The sequence below is a fragment of the Hyla sarda genome, chromosome 7 (assembly GCF_029499605.1).
Source record: "Hyla sarda isolate aHylSar1 chromosome 7, aHylSar1.hap1, whole genome shotgun sequence".
Taxonomy (NCBI): Eukaryota; Metazoa; Chordata; class Amphibia; order Anura; family Hylidae; genus Hyla; species Hyla sarda.
This window is the reverse complement of record NC_079195.1, coordinates 64,154,608-64,180,661: the sequence shown is the minus strand read 5'-3', so window position 1 is coordinate 64,180,661 and position 26,054 is coordinate 64,154,608. Positions and strand designations below refer to the sequence as shown.

The window sequence follows — 26,054 nt, the reverse complement described above, 5'->3', positions numbered from 1 at the left end:
TCGTGGGGGTCCCCAGCGGTGGGAACCCCGTGATCAGACATCATAAGATGGTTTTCACTGGTGTACCCCCTTAACTTTTATTTTTTACTTTTTAACTTATAAGGGGACGTTTACATGCGATCTTCACATAATACACAACACTACTATTTATACAGACATGCCTCTGGAACAGCTGTTTAGAGGCATCTGCGTTGCCACAATGCCCATGGGGTGACAGAGCCCCTCAAATAACTTACATGCAACAGTGATGATTTGACTGTGTCATGTAATGGGTATTGTGTAAAGGGGATGCCTTAAGGGGATCGAAAAATCATACAGTACTATCCTAATGCTAGAAGTCTCAGTAATAAGTTTGAGGAACCAGAACTTATAATGTTGGAAGAAAACTATGATATAATAGAGATGTGAGACATGGCGAGTTGTGACCAACATGGGTTTATGCGGGATTGGTCCTGTCAGACTAATCTCATTGATACCTGGGATGTATCCAGATAGAGGCTCGTGACAGGGACGTACTTTTGTCTCTGTATAAATCATTAGTCAGACCACACATGTAGTATATAGTGTATATAAGAAGGACATGGCTGAACTGGAGGGGCTGTAGAGGAGGGTGACCAAGGTAATTAATGGTATAGGAGGATTACAGGACCAAGACAGCTTATCAAGCTTGGGGTTACTTAGTTTTTATACCTAGGCCAGTAACCATGACAAGGGGGCATCCTTTACAGCTAGAGAAAAGATGGTTTCACCATCATCACAGATGGGGATTCTTTACTGTAAGAGCAGTAAGGCTATGGAATTTTACCACATGATGTTGTGATGGCTGCATCAATAAAGCTTTTATTGAAAAATGTAATAACACAAACTGTGGATAATGGATGCATGGGGATGGAACATTAAATCAGGGATTTATTCTAACATATTGGAGTAGAGAGGGATTTTTTTTTCTCTGGTATGGAGCATCTGCCTCATGGAGGTTTTTTTGCCCTTCCTCTGGATCAGCACAGTAGGGTTTTAGGTTAAACTTGATGGGCCCTGATCTTTTTCCAACCTCATTAACTATAATGTTACTATGTAAATGTTAAGGAAGGTGGAAGGATCTGTTACTGAAGCACATAAACAACAAGGTAAGTATATAGGACCATTGAAATAATTATTCACCTTTACATAGGCCTAAAACAATAAATAGCATCAGTCCTGGCTTTGTAGATTCCCTATCTAGGTCTATTTTTATTTAGATTTCACTGACTGAATTTACAACAAAAGTTGAATGACTTTTTAACTCCAGTAGTTTTGGATTGGTTCCCAGTGCTGCTGAGTCTCGTAGCACTTGCATGGTTTACTATTATAATAGCAATGTCAAAACTACAGGAAGTTTGTGTGCCTCTTGGCTGTGGAGCGCAGCCTGTCTGACGAAATCAGGTTGGGGAAATATCACTGCTCTTTGTACACTCAGCCAATGGAGTTTGCACAATGTTGTGTTGTAAAATGCAAATTTATTTGAGCTGATGGGAAAAAGAAAAACTCTTTTAGGAAGTTACTAGTTTTCATTTTCTACTTTTACTTAACTATGTATTAAAGTAAAAGGAAACAATTGTGTGTACCTACTGCCCTTCTATACAAACATATTCCTGTCCACATTTCTCCTCACCCCAAACTACACTGTTATAGTTGGCCACATAGGTCAAGTCAATAATCCACTCTATTTGTGATTTAAGCCATAACAATGCCACTAGTAACAAGTAATTGGCCCCAAGTGCTCATGTGACCAGCAACCATTAATATTCAAATCCAGCCAGCGGGCCCACCTACAGCACGCAATTCAGCGCAGAAAGAAGAGGATCTTAAGAGGGACCGAGCGCCGGACTGCAGGTATGTATATTGGTCTGAGAGACTGCATCACTCACCTGTTCACCCACACTATAACCCAGTGTATTGGGTTTAGTGAGGGTGAATGAGTGACCATTTTCCTTTTAAAGGGGTACTCAAGGAAAATATATATACAGAAAAGCTCCAAAGCCACCACACTTCTTGAATATGTTCACTGTAAATCATCCTGCCTGATATGCATGGCTTCTGTGGCCTCTGTTTTCTTCTCTGGCTGCTTGATATTCTTGCCATCCTTCACTCCCCTGGCCTACATCTCCACACTATCATTGTAGGTCTACTCTGCCAGCCCCCACCCTCCTGCTCTGAGCAGCAGAGAGAACAGCAGAGAGAGATTCAGTGTCAGATTGGCTGAGGCTGCACACAGCTCCCAGTCCTCAGCAATAAAGAGAGCATGACTCACTAGTGCAGGGCAGAAACCATATAGTCTGTGTTTCTAAGGAGGGTGGGGGATGTTTTCAGAGAGGGATTTTGACAGAGACAGAGTGGATGGCTGAATGATGTCATTCCCTCACTTAATGCATGTAAGTGACAACTAAAAAAGGGAATACCGTTCCCTTTCCGAATAGGTTGGTGAAAGTGAAAGGATGGGCTATGGGTTTAGTTCCCTGGAGTATCCCTTTATTAGTAATTATCTGTGTACACTTAAAGGGCATTCCCAGCTTGGTTTGGGGGGTAAATTTGTCCTAGAAAATTGTGCAAAAAATTTCACCTCATCGTGTTTTAATGAACTCAATCACTTATGTACTTTATATATATACCTATTGTAGATTCCTAGAAGTGTTTTCTATGCAACAAATTCAAAAACTTTCGTGCAACTTTTTGGACAATTGTTAATGACAATAAACATGGTACAGTGCTCCAGTATTACCATTAAGATGTTTTCACATTAACCTGAAATAATGTTGAAAATTCACACTTGCACAAGTAAATGTGCAGAACCACAGTGTCCCTGCATCAAGATGAATAACATTGTGGATTTATTGCAACCTTTGACTTCCCCATTGAATTAAGTTGGATTAAAAAAAAAAAACATAGTAAGGGTCCGTCACATGTACGTGCAGCAGAAAATCTGCATTTTGTTGTTACCTATTGACTTCAATGGATCCACAGAAAATCTGCAAATCCTCCTATATTTTTGCTGGATAGCAAGATTCCACTATGGATTTTCCTGGTAACATGTAACACATTGAATGGCTCAAGTAGTGATGACTGTCAATAATTTTCTGTATTCTTGTATTTTATTATTGCCATCTGTGAAGTTTTATTATCTGCTGAAAGTGTATTATGTTATTCTGTCCTCCTGGGTGCATGTAAAAAAATTGCTGTGTCCTATCAATAAAAAGTTACAGCAGAGCTGGAAACAAATTACAAACTGGAGAACTATTAAATGTATGCAGAGCTGAAGCTTCATATAAATGGAAATTCCTGCCAATTTTATCCAGACTACCAACCTTTTATAGGTGTATCATTATTGGTGTTTGTAAGTTCCAAAAAGTTCTTGTTCAAGGTGGGCACTGTGAATATTAAGATAACGCAACCGATGTCATTGCCCTAAGGGCCGTGGTAAAATGACATATAATATTATGCGATAAGGAGTTTTTGTGAATTATTGAAATTTAATTAAATGATTGCATTTTAATATTTTTACCTTAAAAAAAATCTTGTTTAAGGTGTGCACAGTGAATACTGAGATTACACAATTGATCTCATAGCCATGAGGGTTTTAGTAAAATTACATATAATATGCGAGAAGGTGTTTTGGTGGATTATTGAATTTTAAATAAATGATTAAGTTTTAATATTTTTCCCTTTAAAAACTGCCTTAAATTGTACAAACATTGCACATAAAGAGGGAGATTTATCAAAACCTGTGTAGAGGTAAAGTTGCCCAGTTGCCCATAGAAACCAATTTCTATCAGTTTACTTCTTTTATTTTTCAGAGGTCTTGTTAAAAATGACACAGACGATCTGATTGGTTGCTATGGTCAACTGGTCAATTTTTTATCTGCACTGGTTTTGATAAACCCCTCCTCCCCCCTCTATTCCTATGTAACTCCTGTAAAACACAGCCCATTTTGGCCTTGAGGACACAGCCAATTTTCATTTTTGTGCAATGATCTGTAGTATTTATTGGCACCACTTTTATGTATATATGACTTTTTGGTTACTTTCTTTTTGCATTTTATTGGGATATGAAACACTGCTTGGACAGATGGATTCAATGGGTCAGAATTTAGCACAAGTGGCCTTCCTGCCAGTGAACAGTCCAAGCTGTTGGAGGTGATATATTGGTGTGAGGAATGTTGGATGGGCGTTTAGACAGTAGGACCTGTTTTAGCATTGCAACTAACCAACATTCACCCATTAATGGCAGCTGTTCACTTTATGGCAAGACACTTTCAGAAAGACAATATTCCATGCCATAAGGGTCTTTTGGTCATCGATTACACAGCAAATTTTGCTTGCTTCTCTGGTCTTCACAGAACTTATTCCTATAGACCATCTCTAGGAAGAGGTAGAACAGATGGTTCACGGCATGTCAGTAATACGGAGCAACTGTGAAAAGCTATCATGTCCTCGTGGACGAGTATTTCTGCAGAATGACTTCAACACATAGGGAAATCTATGCATGAGGAACTGCCGTGGTTCAGAAGGCCAAAGGAGTCCCAATGTACTACTAGATGGGGGTCACTAAAAAAGTGGCCATTTAGTATAGTAACATTCTTCCATCAAAACCTTATTAGAACATTCTAAGCAAATTCCTCCTTGGGAACCAATTTATTGTGGAAAGCATGTGCAAAGTACATCTCTCTCTGGTGGACCAGACATTACACAAGACAGACATTCCCAGCTTGCAATGCGGCCGAGACCTGACTCAATATTCAGCTGATGACAGGGAGCCTTTCTGCTTCAATGGGTGGAAGGATCGCTTGGTGGGAGAGAGATCAATCTGCAACTAATGCAACAGTTGCAGGCACCCTGATTGAAAACCACAGGTCTTTTGAATGGATGCAGCTCATTTATGTTTCAATGGGTGGGGTGGCTGATGTGTGGGAGAGAGGAAAATGGAATTGTGGGATTTGTAGTCAAACAGAAAAGTCAAACAGGAAATAACAGTTCACAAACAGCTAGCCACAGTGTTAAGGTAATCTAATAACATAGCCATTTAGCCCCAAGACAAGCGCAGATCCTTCCTAAGCATGTCCATTACTGCCTGCCAGGTACGTACTAAAATCACCTTATGGGGGATAACCCCTTTAATGATAGGTTCACGTTCATCCATAGGTTACAGCTGATCACTAAATAAATACAATATTCAGCTCACCTTCCACACTGTGGTGCTCAAACCTGCACCCGGTCTGGCGCTAACAATAGCAGAAACAAAGAAGCGGTGATCCAGCATTTTAAATGAACTTGCAGCTTTATTGGAATTTGTAGCAAAACACACAAGTAAAATCGGTCACATTAGCATCATACGTGTTTCAAGCTCATGCACGCTCTTCATCGGTGACCGCTGGTCACCGATGAAGAGCGCGCATGCGCTTGAAACGCTTGTGATGCTGGAGTGACATTGAAATCTTTTTAATATAGGCTAAATACCGTGGGGTTTGTGGTTTATAGCACCCTGTATTCAGTATGTCTGTGGTGGCGTATGTAAATAGGACACATTAACTCTTATCATATAAAGATTTTGGTTTGATTTACAAAATCCACATGTCCTACACATAAAACATAATAGGTGAAATAAAGAAAAAAACATACAAAATAAAATGCCAGTTGTCATGGTATTTCCGTACGCTACCTCCCCACTTGGGTGACACAGATATATGACCTAGATCTGCCTGTCTGGCTGTTGCAGGAAGTTGCCCCATTTTGGTGCATGGGGAAAAACAGAGAAGCATGAAGAGAGCAAAAGTGCACATTGAGATGAATGTGTAGAATAGATGAACTTTGTTTCTATGAAGCAGCAGTTGAATTTCGCATTCTGCAATCTGTCTCCTCCACAGAATCTTCTGTTTTCGTGCCATCTGTTGCTAATCTTCTGTCTCCGTGTGCATGTAGTGCCGGCCTGTTTCTGGCTATTGAACTAGATTATAATTAGAGACTGGGGACTTTGTACAGGAAAGAAAACTTTTACAGATCATGGAAGTCAAGAGCAGAACGTTCTGACTGAGACACAAAAAGAAGAATGGCGCTGACGCTGTATGTATCATGTAAAGATCAGCTGTAGAAAATCTGAGATTCCCCTTATGGGCACGTTCACACGTATGCAGTTTTGATGCGCAGGATTTGATGCACAGGATTTTCTGCTGCAGATTTTAATGTAGACTAAATGGCTGAGCACTGTTTCTAATCTGCAGTTACAAATCCTGTGCATCAGATCTGCGCAGGATCCTGTATGTGTGAATGTACTTATCACTACCAGTAAATGGATCTGCTGTTGTACTCATATGTGAATGGACCCATCCATACACGGGTCCATACACATGTGAGTACAACATCATATCCATTTACTGGTAGTGATAAGCTTTTTGTTCTTTCAATTTCTATCCAGGGGATAGCAAGGTACAAAGGGGTTGCTAGGTGGCTTTTAGCGACTGTGTCTCCCCTGTACCTCTTCCCCCTGTAACCAAGCTGGTCACACCATTTCTTTGACAGCTGCTGTATCACAAAATATTTGTATCCTTATAACTTTAATCCTGTCTGTGTAGTCTATGCATATATATGTATTTACATTTACTATTTATTATATGTGTACTAGTGCACAGCGATTAATGGTGAGGTGCATGATAAATTGCTTTGGCCTCTGCACTTTTTTTTGACTGCTGCCGAATCCTTTTTAATCATGTTTTTATGTTTATCTCTATTTTTCATTAATTCTTGAGTTTGGTGGTTTTCTGATGGGACATTATTGCACAGCTTTGTGCAATGGAGGCCAGGAGCCAGCTCACAGAGCTCACCTGACTCCTCCATAATTCCCGTCCAATCCGCACCCCTTAGTAATATGCAAATGATGCTGGTGGGGGTGAGCGCTCTACTCTCTGTGCAGAGTGCTCACCCCCACCAGCAGTCATTTGCATATTCATGATTAGGATGAGTTTTAGAGCATGGGAGCACAGAGGCCAGTCATTGACTACAGTGCCCTGTGCTGTGTGGATGGTAACATCATCTGGGCGCTTTCTGTGGGCACCCTGGAGTGAAGGGGTGCTGGACTAGGATAAGTGGAGAGTGGAGTGTATATATTTTTTTATCTTTATTGGCCTCCCATTGCCTGCTTCTAGGAAATGTTCTCAATAGCCTAGAAAACCAGAAGAAAATATAAACTTAAACTGGACTTGTCTACAGAAAAACAGAGGTGTAAATCAGCACATGGCTAGATAGGACTAGTCAGATTAACAGGTATATCCCTTTCATGCAACAAACAAGTGAGTGATCCAGCTCACCTTCCCAGATGTACGGGGCTTGGACTGGTGCCCGGCAAGGTATCCAATATTGAAGAAAGAAAAAAACGACAGTCAGTCAGACACGTTTCGAGCGCAAGCGCGCTTGCGCTCGAAACATGTCTGACTGACTGTCATTTTTATGGTGTGATGTATCTTCAATAAAGCTGCTTGCAACGAAGTGCTGGACCCTCCGTAATATCCCTTTCATATCTCCACAGTACTATCCAGTACCAAGATATAAGCCTTTATAGAAATATGCAAATGAGGCCCAAGTAACTTGGGGGCATTCCTCTACACAGCAAGGGGCCAGGTAAGTCCACCCCCGGTCTTCTTTATCACTGCCTCATAGCTCAGTGATGGAGAGTACTATTGAAATAAAAAGTATGCCCATAATCATCATGAGAAGCCCTATCTAGCCATTAGCTCGTTTACACACCTGTTTTCCTATTGACAGGTCTCCTTTAAAACCACAAATGGACATATCCCTCTGAAAAACATCGCACCCACAAAGCTAAGTTCAGGCTCATGTACAAGGCAGTAGTAGAGCTCCATAAAACAGCATCCATAACAGTCCATAGGTATAGCATAATACCATTCGTCTCAATGCCTCTGGCTTCATATCAAGGCAAAATGACATTTTCCTTCTGATTTTGCATGCTCCATCACATATTATTTTGTAGAGAATTTCAGTGATATATGGTGGCACCATGCAACATCACACAGAGTACTTATGCCTCCTGCCCCTTGTGGTATCATACAGGCTCAGTGCACATAGCTCTGATATATGCATGAGTACTAACTTTATTTCCTTTATTTTTTACTACAGGAAACTAGCAGAAGTATGAATTTAACTTTAGAGAGGAATTGAGATGAAAACATCTGGTGTTTCAGAACAACAAAAGTATCCAACATTTCATATAGACTTAAGCTAAGGGCTACTGTAAATTGTGGGTCAAATTCATAGTGCAGGCAAGAATTCATGGTTTTGATAGGATTAAAGGGGTACTCCGCTCTAAACACCTTATCTCCTATCCAAAGGATAAGGGGATAAGACGTAAGATCACGGGGGTCCCATCGCTGGGGACCCCTGCAATCTCCGGAGCGGCAGCGGAGGTGTCCGAAAAACGGAAACTTGCAGCTTCCATGCCTCTGCTCCCTCCATTCGTGGCTAGTACATAGCCATCACGCCTCCTTCTCTGGATAGGGGATAAGATGTTTAGAGCAGAGTACCCCATTAAGGAAGCCCATTCATTGCCAAGGTAGCAGTCACACCTTGGCCATGTTACCCCCTTATCTACATTAACAGGAATTCATTTCTCACAAGGATCTTTTAGGGGGTGTGCCCTTTTGTAAAGTCCCTTCTGGAGGATTTGGGAAAATGTGTATGTCCTTTTGGCTACTGGTCCCTGCACTCTGTCTTGGTGGATGCTGGGATGGCAGCTAGTCAGGAGGAAGTCTGGACAACCAAAGTCTGGACAACCAAAGTCTGGACAACCAAATCCCAAAGTAGCTATCTACTAGTCCACCAAGATTAGAGATTATCTCTCAGTCCCCATATTGAATCCAACTATGGTCTTCTGGATTTCAGCACTATACGGTTCACCCCATGCAGGTTACATATACTGGATTGACTTTGATCTTACAGCCCCAGCAGATTTCCCAGAGCCAGCTATTAAAAGGTTGACAATGTACTTAGTCTATGCTACTTCAGCAACCATGTCGTCTGGCTTCCGGTCCACCAGAACCTCACCAGCCTTCTCTTCCCCTTGCTTTCCTCTAGAGCTCTAAGCCAGCACCCTAATGTACCAGCCCAGAACTACCTTTGAGCCCACAGACCTATAGTCTACAGGCCCCTGCGTTTGGTAGCCCAGGAGGTGTTTGTTCTTTTTAACAACCACTGCAATTCAACATGGTAGAAACACAGGGCATTGTGGCCCACCATCTTGAAGTTACTGCAACATGTGCAACATAGCAATACTCATTAAAGAATCAGGCAACTAAGGACACAATCCTTTAAGGATACATTGAGTTGGGTGAGAACAAACACCTGACTGATTTATGTAAATGATGTAAATTAGATTTAAAATGGATAATGTAGCTCTAAATTTATGTTTTTGCAAAGCTTTAACATTAAAACTTCATTCAAGCATATGGTGACTTATTTCTTCAATGTATACTGCATGGAGCAGAGATGGGGGGCTTGTAATAGGTATTCTGCTATTTCTTTCGATTCCTGTATAAATTTACTGTGCTGAGTACATTAAAAAAAAACACCCTAGAAGCCCACAAGCACAGAACTACCGCTATATTTTAGTATTCATTTAAATTACGAATCTATCCCACAGAGACAGCTCCCAAAAGGATGAGGCGGAACGTCAGAATTATTTCTAGACATTCCGACACCATGGAGAGAGTGAAGCAATAACAGGTAAAACAGTTAGCAACAAATATAAGGCGAAGCCTCCACAAGAAATCACATGGATCTCCAAGGAGTCATAAATAAAAGGAAGACTGTACAAAGTATGACAGTGAGAAGAAAGGGAACAACATTAGTGAAATGGAGAGGAGCTCTTTATTTTATCCCGCGACAAGGACAACACATTCTCAAACAAACATGTTTTTTACCTTACAACAATCTAAGACGTATCAATATCTCCTATGACAAATTATCAGCATGCTCAAAGAGGTTATAACCTAGCAAGAAGTACAAAGGCGCTACAGTAGCTTTAAACTTTAAAAAGCCACATGATTTCTTTTCCCTGATATGATATTGGGATGTGGAATACAAATTCGGTTTTGAGGTAGTTGGTATTTTTGGATCTGCTGAGGCTATTTTCAAGTCACTGAAGAAGTTGCAATAACTTTTCTTTTTTTCTTCTGTATTCATTGACATGGCTGTAGGTTGCCTTGTTTTATGTGGGAGAATTTATTTTTTCTTTTTTTTGAAGGGGGTATATAAAAATTATTGTACAGCTTATATAATTTTCTTGCAGCGTAAATATAGAGAATAGAATTTCTACTTTTTTTTATACTGTTTGTGTTTCATGGAATAACCTATTAAAGGGATACTTCGCCCTAGACATGTTCTCAATGGGGTATCATCGTTGGGGACCCCCGCGATCTCCCTGCTGCACCCAGTTTTCATTTAGAGCGTCGGGTGAAGCGCCAGAGGCTCGTGACGTCACGTCCACGCCCCCTCAATGCAAGTCTATAGCCATCACGCCCCCTCCCATAGACTTGCATTGAGGGGGAATGGCAGTGACGTCATGAGCCTCCACCCCACATAGCCAGTCATCCGGCACAGAGCAAAGTTCGCTCCCCAGCGGCAGGACCCTCTGCGATCAGATATCTTAGCCCCTGTCCTTTGGATAGAGGATAAGATGTCTAGGGGTGGAGTACCCCTTTAAATTAATGTTTCCAAGTTATTACTATGTGTAACAGCTAATTGTGTTTTTTTGTAATTTCTGGCAGAACTTTTTCCTATTCATTTTTATTTATTAATTTTGTATTTTTAAATGCCTTTAAGAGTTTATTATTTAAAAGCATTTTTTACATAAATACATTATTTTAACATAACTTTAACATAACTTTACCAAGTACTATGTGCATTGTAATATTGGTGTAGAGCGCCACCCATTTATGGACATAAGGGTGCACAAAGTTTCAGCAGACCAAGTTGCCTTTAAAGGGTTTCCACTAGATGTGAGCAAATTTTTTGAAAAATACAATTCGGCCGATTCACCGAATTTTCCACAAAAATTTGTTTCGATCCAAATTTATTTGCAGTGAATCGCTTCTAAAAACAGCTATTTCTGGCCCACAGAGAGCCTCAATAGGGGTGTAGAACACTTTGCCTTGCTGTAACATGCATAGGGTGTATGCTGGGTTAGTTTAAATAATACTGATATTCAGTATGACATGCAGATCAGAGGCATCGCTATCAAAATCACTGTCGCAGATCGGCAGAATGACAGAGCCTGGAGGTGGCATCAGTATTAGGAGACCATATAGTGGCTGAATGACACAGCGTGGATGTTGCGACAGCATGAGGAGACCATACAGTGGCTGACTGATCCAACATGGAGGTGGCAGCAGCATGAGGAGACCATACAGTGCCTGAATGACAAAGGGTGGAGGTGGAAGCAGAATGAGGAGACCATATAGTGGCTGAATGACCCAGCTTCGAGGTGGCGGCAGCATGAGAAGGCCCTATAGTGGCTGAATGACACAGCATGCAGATGGTGGCAGCATGAGGAAACCATATAGTGGCTGAATGACACAGAGTGGAGATGGCGGCAGCATGAAGAGACCGTATAGTGGCTGAATGACACAGCGTGGAGGTGGCAGCAGCATGAGGAGACCATATAGTGACTGAATGACAAATGGTGGAGGTGGCAGCAGCACGAGGAGACCATATAGTGGCTGAATGACCCAGCGTGGAGGTGGCGGCAGCATGAGGAGACCATATAGTTGCTGAATGACCCAGCGTGCAAGTGGCGGCAGCAGGAGGAGACCAAAGGGTGGCTAAATGACCCAGCGTGGAGGTGGCGGCAGCATGAGCGTTTGATACTGTCCCTCACAGACATCTGACAGGTAAGTTAAGGTCCTTGGGCTTGGAAACTTTAGTTTGTAACTGGATTGAACACTGGCTCATGGATCGTACCCAGAGAGTGGTGGTAAATGATTCGTACTCTGATTGGTCCCCGGTTATTAGTGGTGTACCCCAAGGTTCAGTACTGGGCGCGCTGCTGTTTAATTTATTTATCAATGATATAGAGGATGGTATTAACAGCTCTGTTTCTATCTTTGCAGATGACACCAAGCTTTGTAGCACGGTACAGTCTATAGAGGATGTGCATAAGTTACAAGATGACTTGGATAGACTAAGTGTCTGGGCATCCACTTGGCAAATGAGGTTCAATGTGGATAAATGTAAAGTTATGCATCTGGGTACTAATAACCTGCATGCGTCGTATGTCTTAGGGGGGATTAAACTGGCAGAGTCACTGGTAGAGAAGGATCTGGGTGTACTTGTAGATCACAGACTACAAAATAGCATGCAATGTCAGGCTGCTGCTTCCAAAGCCGGCAGGATATTGTCATGTATAAAAAGAGGCATGGACTCGAGGGGCAGGGACATAATACTCCCCCTTTATAAAGCATTGGTACGGCCTCACCTGGAATATGCTGTTCAGTTTTGGTCGCCTGTTCATAAAAGGGACACTGCGGAGTTGGAAAGGGTGCAGAGACGCGCGACTAAACTAATATGGGGCATGGAACATCTTAGCTATGAGGAGCGATTAAAGGAGTTACAATTGTTTAGTCTTGAGAAGAGACGTTTAAGGGGGGATATGATAAACGTATATAAGTATATAAATGGCCCATACAAAAAATATGGAGAAAAACTGTTCCAGGTTAAACCCCCCCAAAGGACGAGGGGGCACTCCCTCCGTCTGGAGAAGAAAAGGTTTAGTCTAAAGGGGCGGCACGCCTTCTTTACCGTGAGGACTGTGAATTTATGGAACGGTCTACCTCAGGAACTGGTCACAGCAGGAACAATTAACAGCTTTAAAGCAGGGTTAGATACATTCCTGGAACAAAATAACATTAATGCTTATGCAGAATTATAAAACTACATCCCTTTCCCTTATCCCCTTACATCCTTCCCTTCAATCCCCTGGTTGGACTTGATGGACGTATGTCTTTTTTCAACCATACTAACTATGTAACTATGTAACTATGTAACTATGAGGAGACCAAATAGTGCCTGAATGACACAGCGTAGAGGTGGCGACAGCATGAGGAGAGCATATAGTGGCTGAATGACACAGCGTGGAGATGGTGGCAGCATAAGGAGACCATGTAGTGCCTGGATGACACAGTGTGGAGATGGCGGCAGCACGAGGAGACCATATAGTGGCTGAATGACACAGCGTGGAGGTGGCAGCAGCATGAGGAGACCATACAGTGCCTGAATGACAAAGGGTGGAGGTGGCAGCAGCATGAGGACACCATATAGTGGCTGAATGACCCAGCGTGGAGGTGGCGGCAGGATGAGGAGACCATAGAGTGGTTGAATGACACAACCTGGAGTTGGCTGCAGCATGAGAAGACCATATTGTGGCTAAATGACCCAGCGTGGAAGTGGTGTCAGAATGAGGAGACCTATAGTGCCTGAATGACACAGCCTGGAGCTGGCAGCAGCATAAGGAAACCATATAGTGGCTGACTGACCCAACGTGGAGGTGGCGACAGCATGAGGAGACCATATAGTGCCTGAATAACACAGCGTGGAAGTGGCAGCAGCATAAGGAGACCATATAGTGGCTGAATGACACAGCGTGGAGGTGGCAGCAGCATGAGGAGACCATATTGTGGCTGAATGACCCAGCCTGTAGGTGGCGGCAGCATGAGGATACCATATAGTGGCTGAATGACCCAGCGTCAAGGAAGCGGCAGCATGAGGAGACCATATAGTGCCTGAATGACACAGTATGGACGTGGCTGCAGAATGAGGAGACCATATAGTGGCTGAATTACACAGCGTGGAAGTGGCGGCAGCGTGAGGAGACCATATAGTGGCTGAATGACACAGCGTGGAGGTGGCAGCAGCAAGAGGAGACAACATAGTGGCTGAATGGCACAGCCTGGCATTGGTGGCAGCATGAGGAGACCATATAGTGGCTGAAAGACACAGCGTGGAGGTGACGGCAGCATAAGGAGACAATACAGTGGCTGAATGACAGCCTGGAGATGACAGCAGCATGAGGAGACCATATAGTAGCTGAATAACCCAGCGTGGAGGTGATGGCAGCACGAGGAGACCAAATAGTGGCTGAATGGCACAGCCTGGAGTTGGCGGCAGCATGAGGAGATCATATAGTGGCTGAATGACCAAGCGTGGAGGTGGCAGCAGCATGATGAGACCATATAGTGCATAAATGACACAGCGTGGAGGTGGCGGCAGCATGAGGAGACCATATAGTGCCTGAATAACACAGTCTGGCGCTGGCGGCAGCATGAGACCATATAGTGGCTGAATGACACAGCGTGGAGGTGACGGCAGCATGAGGAGACAAAACAGTGGTTGAATGACAACCTGGAGATGACAGCAGCAAGGGGAGACCATATAGTAGCTGAATAACCCAGCATGGAGGTGATGGCAGCGTGAGGAGACCAAATAGTGGCTGAATGGCACAGCCTGGAGTTGACGGCAGCATGAGGAGATCATATAGTGGCTGAATGACCAAAAGTGGAGGTGGTGGCAGCATGAGGAGACCATATAGTGCCTAAATGACACAGCTTGGAGGTGGCGGCAGCATGAGGAGACCATGTAGTGGCTGAATGACACAACATGGAGGTGGCGTCAGCATGTAGAGACCATATTGTGCCTGAATGACACAGTGTGGAGGTGGCGGCAGCATGGAGAGACCATAAAGTGGCTGAAGGACACAGCCTGGAGTTGGCGGCAGCATGAGGAGACCATATAGTGGCTGAATGACATAGTCTGGAGCTTGCAGCAGCATAAGGAGACCATATAGTGGCTGACTGACCCAGCGTGGAGGTGGCGGCAGCATGTAGAAACCATATTGTGCCTGAATGACACAGTGTGGAGGTGGCGGCAGCATGGGGAGACCATAAAGTGGCTGAAGGACACAGTCTGGAGCTTGCAGCAGCATAAGGAGACCATATAGTGGCTGGCTGACCCAGCATGGAGGTGGCGACAGCATCAGGAGAACATATAGTGCCTGAATGACACAGCGTGAAGGTGGCAGCAGCATAAGGAGACCATACAGTGGCTGAATGACACAGCGTGGAGGTGGCAGCAGCATGAGGAGACCATATTGTGGCTGAATGACACAGCATGGACGTGGCTGCAGAATGAGGAGACCATATAGTGCCTGAACTACACAGCGTGGAGGTGGCGGCAGCATGTGAAGAACAGCATGACACTGCCGTGCCCTGCACACATGGTATGCTGGAGGGGCACTGAGACTTGTCCGTGCAGTGGAGGCTGAGGACACGGTGGAGGATGAGGAGGCGGAGTCACACACTGTCACAGGATCAACGGCCTGAAAGCGTGGAGGCGGAAGCGGCGTGACCTGTCCAAGTTGCTGTTGTGGCTTTGAAGGAACCACATTCCCCCAGTCAGCCGTAAAGCACACAGTATTGTTCCTGACCATAGTTACAGCTTCACACGTTGGCGGTGCCGTGCACTTGGTACACACAACAGGCTCAATGACTGGCCCAACTTCTGTTTCACAAAATTATGCAGGTACTGCCTTCTCTGCAAAGAAATTATGGCTTGGCACTCTCCAAATTGGCTCGGCACAAGCCATCAGTTCTCTGAAAAGTGCAGAGTCCACCACTTGAAAAGGGAGGGACTGCAGCACCAGCAACTTGGACAGGAACACATTCAGCTTTGGCACCATTGGATGAGTGGGCGCATACTGGTGTCTCTTGGACATGGCTTCGCCGATGGATTGCTGGCGGAATGATTGAATCGAAATAGGAGGAGCAGGAGCATCTGGAGCGACAGATGATGGGTATGAACTTTATCAGAAGGTGATTACAGTGGCTACATACGGATAGATGTAAACGGCAGGGCAGGAGGTGTTACAGAGCCCCGTCCGCCACTCTGCATTTCTTCAGGCCCGGAATTGACATCATGTTCACAGGTACTGCCTCTTTATATAGACCAAATGTATATTTATGTTATATATAATAACAACTAAAATTCTGTATAATATTTTAGTTTTTATTATATATAACATAAATATATATTTGGTCTATATAAAGAGGCAGTACCTGTGAACATGATGTCAATTCCGGGCCTGAAGAAGCGCCCAGTGGGCGTGAAACGGCGCCGTCGCTTCGGACGGGGCTCTGTAACACCTCCTGCCCCGCCGTTTACATCTATCCGTATGTAGCCACTGTATTCACCTTCTAATAAAGTGCACAGCATCGGACCGGTGAGTGATCCGCCTCTTTCTTTACTTTTCTTGGAGAATGTGTTGAATAGAACCTGGATAGCGTGAGCACCGCCGACATTACAGCTGTTTTGAATAGGCGCATAATCCCCTGACAGCGGAACATATACTACGTATAATCCCGAAGCAGTGCCAGTGTCAGTGCCAGTGTCTTGCTTAAACCTGTTTTTAGATGATGGGTATGACACACAGCTCCCTTCAGCTGAGGTTGTGGAGCTTTGTCTGGCTGAAAGAGGGAGCGGCGTGCCACTGGGTGATGCAGCTGGCTGGACCACCGCATCGGAGCCACTTTATGGTGACGCTGCATATGTTTACGCAGGGCCGTGATGCAAACATTGAGAGTAGCTGATTTTCCCCCGCACTGATTGACTGTTACTGCCGCCGACTCCAGGAACCCCTGTTCCACTACCTCCCGGGAAGGTAAGCTGCTGTGAAGCAGGTGGTCTACCCCGGGCACGTTTGGCTCCTGACTTTCCACTTCTGCTACTATGCTGACTGCCAACCAAGTTACCACCTTGCTGGCTCAGCTGCTGCCTCACGGACAACGTGCCAACTTCTTCTCCTGATGATGATGAAGTGCGATCGCGGCGATGTGTGGTATTAGCCGCGGATCCCGGCCGATGATGAGCGCCGGGACCGACGCCATGTGATGCGGGGTCGCAGCGCGACCCCGCTTCATATCGCGGGAGCCGGCGCAGGACGTAAATATACGTCCTGCATCGTTAAAGGGTTAAAACAGTATTTGTCCACAACACCAGCAGGTGTGTACTTTTGCCTGGCCTTTTACAGTATCTAGGCTCTTAAGACTTTAACAGGTACAAAATAGTACACCACTTATATGTATGGGGAGGGGAGGACAATGCGCTCCACTATGCTTAAAACAATATTTGTCTGCAACACCAGCAGATGTGTACTTTTGCCTGTCCATTCACAGTATCTAGGCCCTTAAGACTTTAACAGGAACAAAACTTAGATGTACGCACAGGTTACACTTAATAGAGGACAATATGCTTTTAGTGCTCTGCTCACCCTAACTGGCTGGCTACTATTAGCTTTTTAGTTGTTGTACACACCAGTGCTGCAGCACACAGTCGCTGTGTACTACACCTAAAATTGTACTTTCTCTCTCAATCTCACTCCCTTCCCTATCAGTGCTTCTAGGCTGGACTTTGGCTTTAGGTGAATCGCTGCTGTAAAAAAGCTTTTCTGCGCAACATACTGCTCTCTGTCCCTCTCTCGAATCGCGTCGATATTCGCATGCGTTGCAACCCAAATTTTTCCTGAAATTCGTTACAAATTCAGATTCATCAGATTTGATTCGCTCATCCCTATTTGGCACTCATTCACATCTGCTGCTGTGCCAAATTTCTTTCTCTCCTGCATTGTGTTTACACGTGACCTAACAGCAGGCTCAATATACAGACAACTCTTGGGTCCTTTCTAGGTCCTCAGGGTTGACAAAATATGAGTCCCCCAGTCCCAAATCATATAAGTGGGAAACCTGGTGACCCGATTAAAAGGGTGCCCAACTTGATCATGCCACAGTCACATTGGCCATGCTGATTAAACTGTGTCTATGTCTACAGGGCTGCCTAAAGGGGATCCTCAGTCCACGACTGTATTGCTTTGTCGTTTCAGTGACCCAATTATTGGATTGCATGGATGGCCAAAAGGAGTCACACAATAAGGGAGTAGGGGACCCCTGTGCAGTAGTTCTGAAGGCAGAGGATGTCCTATAGGTCATGCCACCATCCCACTTGACCCTCATGATCAAATTGGCAAAAAGAGCACCTGTTCCAGGGAAACACAAGACACCTTTGTAAGGCGTATTCTATAGCACCATTAAAGCTGGGTGCTGCAGAATAATATTTTTTTATATCCCAGTTCCCTCTGCTTAGAGATCTTCAAAAGTGATCATCATGCAAAGTAAATCATTTTGGGCTTATCATATTCTTTATGTATTATATATTTTATAGGCCTGTCAGTTTAACCTCATGTATGTCATTTCTTTGAGGGTTTTCTGAGAGATTCTATTTTGGAGTATCGTGACAAAATAAATGTATGACCCTATATCAGCATGGTTTTATGAGGGATCGGTCCTGCCAAACTAACCAGATCAGCTTCTATGAGGAGGTGAACTCCAGAGTGGATCTGGGGGAATCACTCGATGTCGAGTATCTTTACTTGTCCAAAGCATTTGATACGGTGCCACATAAAAGGTTGGTACATAAAATGAGAATGCTTGGGCTAGGGGAAAATGTGTGCAAGTGGGTAAGTAACTGGCTCAGTGATAGGAAACAGAGGGTAGTTATTAACCCCTTCCCGACCTATGACATACCTGTACGTCATGGGTGGCAAGGTGTTCCAGACCCATGACATACAGGTACGTCATGAACATTTTAGCCGCTACTCGCGGCATCCCGCAGTGCCCAGTAAGATGGTGGCTATCACTGATAGCCAGCCATCTTACCATGCGACCACGGGGGGTTTCATCCCCCCCCCCCCCCAGCGATCGCTGCTATCAGCTAGTCAAATCTAACTAGCTGATAGCAGCGTTTCGCTATCAGAAAACTTAGCAGCGCGGTGTGTGAGTCCCGGCCATGCGGTGTCCCGAGCGGTCCCGGCGCGAGCGACGTCCCCCAGGCGGTCCCGGCGGCGCTGCGTCCCGGAGGTGAGTTTCCGACAGCAGTGCGGCATCTTCATTGGCAGCAGTGAGATCGCCGTAAAGCGATCTCACTGCTGCCTCAGGGAGTTTCAAAACGGCAACTCCCAGCATGCCCAGACAGCCTTTGGCTTTCTGGGCATGCTGGGAGTTGTAGTTTTGCAACATCTGGAGGTCCACAGTTTGGAGACCACTGTATAATGGTCTCCAATCTGTGCTCTTCCAGATGTTGCAAAACTGCAACTCCCAGCATGCTCAGTCTGTCCAGGCATGCTGGGAGTTGTAGTTCTCTAACATCTGGAAGAGCACAGATTGGAGACCATTATACAGTGGTCTCCAAACTGTGGACCTCCAGATATTGCAAAACTACAACTCCCAGCATGCCCAGACTGCCCAAGCATGCTGGAAGTTGTAGTTCGGCAACATCTGATCCTTCAGATATTGCCGAACTACAACTTCCAGCATGCCTGGGCAGTCTAGGCATGCTGGGAGTTGTAGTTTTGCAACAACTGGAGGCACACTAGTTGGGAAACATTGTCCGTTTCCTACCTCAGTGCTTCCAGCTGTTGCAATTGTTGCAAAACTATAACTCCCAGCATGCACTGACAGACCATGCATGCTGGGGTTTGCAACAGCTGGATGTTTGCCCCCTCCCCCCAATGTGAATGTACAAAGTACACTCACATGGGCGGAGGTTTACAGTGAGTGCTGCAAGTTTGAGATGGCGCAAATTTTGCGCTGCAGCTCAAACTCCCAGCGGCAAACTTGCTGTGAACCTCTGCCCATGTGACTGTACCCTAAAAACACTACACTACACTAACACTAACCTAAAATAAAAAGTAAAAAACACTACATATACACATACCCCTACACAGCCCCCCCTCCCCCCCAAAAAATGAAAAACGTCTGGTACGCTACTGTTTCCAAAACGGAGCCTCCAGCTGTTGAAAAATAACAACTCCCAGTATTGCCGGACAGCCATTGACTGTCCAGGCATGCTGGGAGTTTTGCAACAGCTGGAGGCACCCTGTTTGGGAATCATTGGCATAGAATACCCCTATGTCCACCCCTATGCAAATCCCTAATTCAGGCCTCAAATGCACATGGCGCTCTCTCACTTTGGAGCCCTGTCGTATTTCAGGGCAACAGTTTTGGGACACATATGGGGTATCACCATACTCGGGAGAAATTGTCTTACAAATTTTGGGGGGCTTTTTTGTCTTTAACTCCTTATGAAAAGGTGAAGTTGGGGTCTACACCAGCATGTTAGTGTAAAAAAATAAATTTTTTACACTGACATGCTGGTGTTGCCCTATACTTTTCATTTTCACAAGAGGTAAAAGGGGAAAAAAGACCCTCTAAATTTGTAATGCAATTTCTCCCGAGTACGGAGATACCCCATATGTGGGCGCAAAGTGCTCTGGGGGCGCACTACAAGGCCCAGAAGGGAGAGTGTACCATGTGCATTTGAGGCGATTTGCACAGGGGTGGCTGATTGTTACAGCAGTTCTGACAAACGCAAAACAATAAATATCCATATTTGACCCCATTTTGGAAACTACACCCCTCACGGAATGTAATAAGGGGTGCAGTGAGCATTTACACCCCACTGGTGTATGACATATTTTTGGAACAGTGGTCCGTGAAAATTAAAAATAAAATTTTTCATTTGCACAGTCCACTGTAGAGGGATTGTATAGTAAAGAAGCAATCTTTTCAGATGATACTTAACTCTGTAAAGTGGTTGACACAATAGAGGACAGTGCACTGTTACAAATGGATCTGGATAGGTTGGAGGTTTTGGCTGGGAAGTGGCAGATGAGGTTAAACACTGATAAATGTAAGGTCATGCACATGGGGAGAAAAAAATTCAGGCTGGGATTATTTATTAAATGGGAGCACACTTGGGACGACTGACGTGGAGAAGGACTTGGGAGTCTTAGTTAACAGTAAATTTAGCTGTAGTGACCAGTGTCGGCAGCTGCTGCCAAGGCAAATAAAATCATGGGGTGCATCAATAGGGGCATAGATGCCCACGACAAGGAAATAATTATACAGCTGTACAAATCACTAGTCAGACCACACATAGAATACTGTGTACAGTACTGGGCACCAGTGTACAAGAGAGATATAGTGGAGCTGGAGAGGGTTCAAAGACAGGCAACCAGGGTAATACAGGGAATGGGAGGACTTCAGTACCCAGAAAGATTATCAGAATTAGGGTTATTTAGTTTAGAAAAAAAAAGGCTTAGGGGTGACCTAATAACTATGTATAAATATATCAGGGGACAGTACAGAGATCTTTCCCATGATCTATTTATACCCAGGACTGTATCTATAAGGGGGCATCCTCTACGTCTTGAGGAAAGAAGGTTTATACACCAGCACAGATGTGGGTTCTTTACTGTAAGAGCAGTGAGACTGTGGAATTCTCTCCCGGAGGAAGTGGTCATGGTGAACTCAGTAAAAGAGTTCAAAAGGGGCCTGGATGCATTTTTGGAGAATAATAACATTTCAGGTTATGGATTCTAGATCTATAGGGAGAGAAGGTTGATCCAGGGATTTATTCTGATGCCATATTGGAGTTGGGAAGAAATGTTTACCTCTAGTACGAGGGTTTTTTGCCTTCCTCTGGATTAACTCAGTAGGGACTCTTTAGGGATATAGGTTGAACTTGATGTACTCTAGTCTTTTTTCAGTCTTATGAACTATGTAACTATGTATGCACCACAGGAAGTTGTATTTCTTTCTGGAGTTTTTTTCAGTCTGATCACAGTGGTCTCTGCTGACACCTCTGTCTGTATCAGGAACTGTCGACAGCAGGAGAGGTTTGCTATGGGGATTTGCTTGTACCCTGGACAGTTCCTGACATGAACATAAGTGTCAGCAGAGAGCACTGTGGTCAGACAGAAAAGAACCCCAGAAAGAAATACAACTTCCTGTGAAGCATACAGCAGCTAATAAGTACTAGAAGGATTAGGGTTTTTAAATAGAAGTAATTTACAAATCTGTATAACATTCTGGCACCTGTTGATTTAAAAAAAAAGTTTTTCCACCGGAGTACTCCTTTAAGCCGGTTTATCTTCAAGATAGAGCACCTCAAGTGGCACTTCTATATGGACTTTAAAGTATGATGTTAGCTGCTGTTCACACAAAACGGACCAGGGTACGCAGTAGTGCCAACATTTATTACTTACACTTTGCCATAAGACTGTAATATGGAATATAAATTCCCTCCCCACACGCAAATGACATAGGATGAGGGTAATGGCTGATCACCCATTCAGCGTTATTGGGGTTTGGCGCTTGTTGCAATGTCATGTAGCTTATTTACCTATTTACACATTTCTTCAATTTGATCACCAATTCCTGGATTCCATACTTTTCTTAAGACATCCTCAAAATATCACATTACTGAAATATATCCTAGATACATTTTTAGCATATTCTTATATGTAACTAGGGTAGAATAATCTTGCATTAGCCATAGAATTGCAGGGACATCTGTTAAGACGTTTACTGATAAAATAATTCTACTTCTGGTAAATGTAGAGAATATCTGTGCAGATGTACAGATCTAGCACAAACAAACCACCAAACTGGCAGGAAAACTGAAAAAAATGGGTGGCGATGGTATATAAAAGCAGCTGCCAGTAGAATAGTTGGCACAGTCTACACTGGCATTGAGCTGATATCATGGACATAGTTAGAGCACCAGGGCTGGTTCCTATAAAAAAGAAACCCAAACTTGTGCGTGTTTCCTCTTCCTTTTACCACTATGAGGTAAAGTATAAAGGAATAGTCTTGTATATTTTGGAAAGGAAGATGGGGACAAGCAGGAGGAATTTTCTGATGGAACTTGGAAGGAAAAGAGGCTTTCAAATTGAAAATGAACTAAGGTAGGTATACAATACATTGGACGGTAACAATAGAGCTTGTTCGGCACTGCGGTGATCCAGGAGATCTAATATTTGGGCTGGGGTGGTTCTTGCAAACAGGTGGTGGCGGTGCTCTGGCTAGAAACAGTATGCAACAACTGATGTATTCATAAGAAGAAAGGATAAGCCGGCAACTCACCAATAGTGATGAGCGGCATTGCCCATATTCGAATTTGTGATATTTCGCGAATATATAGACGAATATTTGTCCTATATTCACGAATTTTGCGTATTCGTTATAGTCGCATACACATATGTGAATATTTGCATGTTTGCGTATTCGAGGAAGAAAGGTGGGCAACTTTACTATTGGTTGCTAGGGATGTTGTCGATAACTTCTGACAAGTGTATTTGCATCATTCTAATTGGCCCACAAGTGAAAAGAAGGAATATGAGAATATTCTCATATGCAGAAAGTTGAATATTCGCAATTTTGAATATATAGGGAATATATTCACTAATTTGCGATATTCGTCCAACACTACTCACCAATGTCCATCTTCCAGCTTTTATTCCGGCATATATACTCACATATGTCATGGGGGAAAGAGGGAAAAGAAGCAGGGGGTACAGAGGCAACAAGCTCCGTTTCGCACTTAGCAAGTGCTTCCTCCGGCCATATATGGCCGGAGGAAGCACTTGCTAAGTGCGAAACAGAGCTTGTTGCCTTTGTACCCCCCACTTCTTTTCCCTTTTCCCCCATGACATATGTGATCATATATGCTGGAAAAAAGCTTGAAGATGGACATTGGTGAGTTGACGGCTTTTCCTTTCTTCTTATGAACACATACAATACATTGATGTAAGCCCTATTGTTTGAAGCACTCCATTTAATACAGAGAAGGCTCAGATAAGTCTGAGGACAAATGTATTTATCACAGGTGACATCACCTTCTGCTGCCAAGTGCCGACAAATGGAGGAAAAGACCCAGAGCAGTAGGTCCTATGAGTATAAGGCCGCTCGTATATGTAGCGCTAGTGGCCACGGCTGGCACTGCATTAATTGATCATTGCAGGCTGGTCAGTAGGTCAGTATGCATTCAAACACTTGCTATGTTCCCCCATATGGCATATGCACGCCTGATATAGATCCATGTGGAGTTATTACATCTATACAATTCGACATTTCTGCTTTTATAAATAGAAATGGGAACATAGTGCAGGCACTTTCTGACTTTCAAATAAGAGAATAGTCATCCCAAATATTCACAAATTAAATTGGATCAAGCACTACTCATAATAAAATACACTATAGGGACAAAAGTATTGGGACCTACCTCTGACTTATCATATTTCATTTAGTGGTATAAAATCCAGCCCCTACAATATAGTCTGCTTTTACAAACATTGTATTGTAATAGGATGCCTCCGCTGCAACAAGTTTGTGAGATTTCCTTCCTCCTTGATCTCCCACGAGCAGCTGTGAGTGGTATTATTGAAACTTTTTTGAAGCTTTTAGGAGTCCCAGCAGCTCAGTCATGATGTGGAGACTACGTAGGTGAGTCAGGTGTGGAAGGACTTGACTGGCCTGCACAGACCTGTAATAATCCCCATTAAACTATGATGGGATAAACTAGAAAGAAGATTGTTAGTTAGACCCTCTCATCCAACATCAATGTCTGACATCAAAAATTTCCACAGACACCTCCAAACATCTTATAGAAGGTCTTCCCAGAAAAGTATTAGCTGTTATAGCTAAAAGATGTGGCTAACTCCATATTAATGCTTATGGATTTATAATGGGATGTCCTCGAAAATCCTGTAGGTGTAATGTGTAGGTGTCTCAATGCATTTGTCTATATAGTGTACGTGGCAGGCTAAAGCATAGCCCTACACTAGGTCTGTCTTAAGCTGTTTCCACCTACTATGCCCTAGACGAGACATAGGCAATCTTCAGCACTGCAGATGTTTTAGACTACGTCTCCCAAGATGCTTTGGAAGCATTTTGGCTGTAAGAGTATCATGGGAGTTGTAGTCCAAAATGTCATGCCTATGCCTGTCCTAGATGAGGCTACATTGAGACTGAACCTTCAAGACACCACTTGCTCTTTTAGTATATGAGGGTGGAAAGTTGTTAGTGTTGAAACAGACTCCGCTGCTCAGCATTTGGAACAAACTGTTCTGTACGCTTGAGCCGGCACCAGGAGCTCGTGACATCATAGCCCCGCCCCCTCATGATGTCATGCCCCACCCCTCAATGCAAGTCTATGGGAGGGGGTGTGATGGCTGTCACGCCCCTCCCATAGACTTGCATTGAGGGGGTGGGGTGTGACGTCATAAGGGAGTGGGGTTATGAAATCACGAGCTTCCGGCGCTGGCTCCAGCGTTCAGAACAGTTCGTTCCAAACACTGAGTAGCAGAGTTCCCCTTTAATTTAAAGAGTACCTATCATGAACTCATCTGTCCCTAATTGCCCCCCCATCTGTCCTTGACTTTGACTCTTATCCTACCCATGCACATTGTGCTACCATGTTCACTTTAAGTTTATAGTAGATTACCCATGTATAACCAATCAAAGAACATGCAGCTCTCCAGCCAGTAATAGGATTGGTGTAACCATCTGTTTTTTTTGAGTATACCCTTTGCAGGCTAATTCATACTAAGTAAATCAGTATTATTACAGTTTATTTTACAAGATAATAAGGTCATCTATACTTTACTATCAGGGGATTGGATTGCAGAGGGAGATTAACAATCTCCTTTACACTTCTGAGATTTTGGAGTTTTCTTCTCTCATCGATAATGAAAATGCATTTAGAGAACCCCCTATTACTAGCCAACTTGGCAGGTTAGGGGGCACTGGGTAAGTCTGTAAGCAGCTTCGGATGAGTGATGCAGTATTTGACAATGCTAAAAAAGTTGAAAAATGTGGCAATCCCCAAAATGAATTACGGGCCAAAAATATTGCTTTAAGGTACTCATAAAAGCTGGCCCATGAATCCCCCCCCATCCCCTACAAACACCCGTGAGCAGCCAATAAGCAAATCAGCAGGTCAGAAATCCTCCATATTTTTGCTGAGGGAAGCTAAAGTTTGCACATTTGTATTACCTAGCGGGAGCCAAGATATCTATAGAGGAAGCTACTCTTTCCAACAGTTTTTCACTCAGGGTGACAGAGAGTAAATTGAAG

The 26,054-nt window shown here is 43.9% G+C and overlaps 1 protein-coding gene across 1 annotated transcript in view; it reads left to right on the top strand.

Annotated features, from left to right (window-relative positions):
* Window positions 1-11,860: 11,860 nt before the first annotated feature.
* DNTT (DNA nucleotidylexotransferase) overlaps window positions 11,861-26,054 on the top strand; it is a 412,449-nt gene continuing 398,255 nt past the window's right edge. Inside the window, exon 1 of the mRNA XM_056529815.1 lies at window positions 11,861-11,927. The gene's annotated coding sequence lies outside the window, so the exon portion shown is untranslated. The remainder of the gene's footprint in view (window positions 11,928-26,054) is intronic.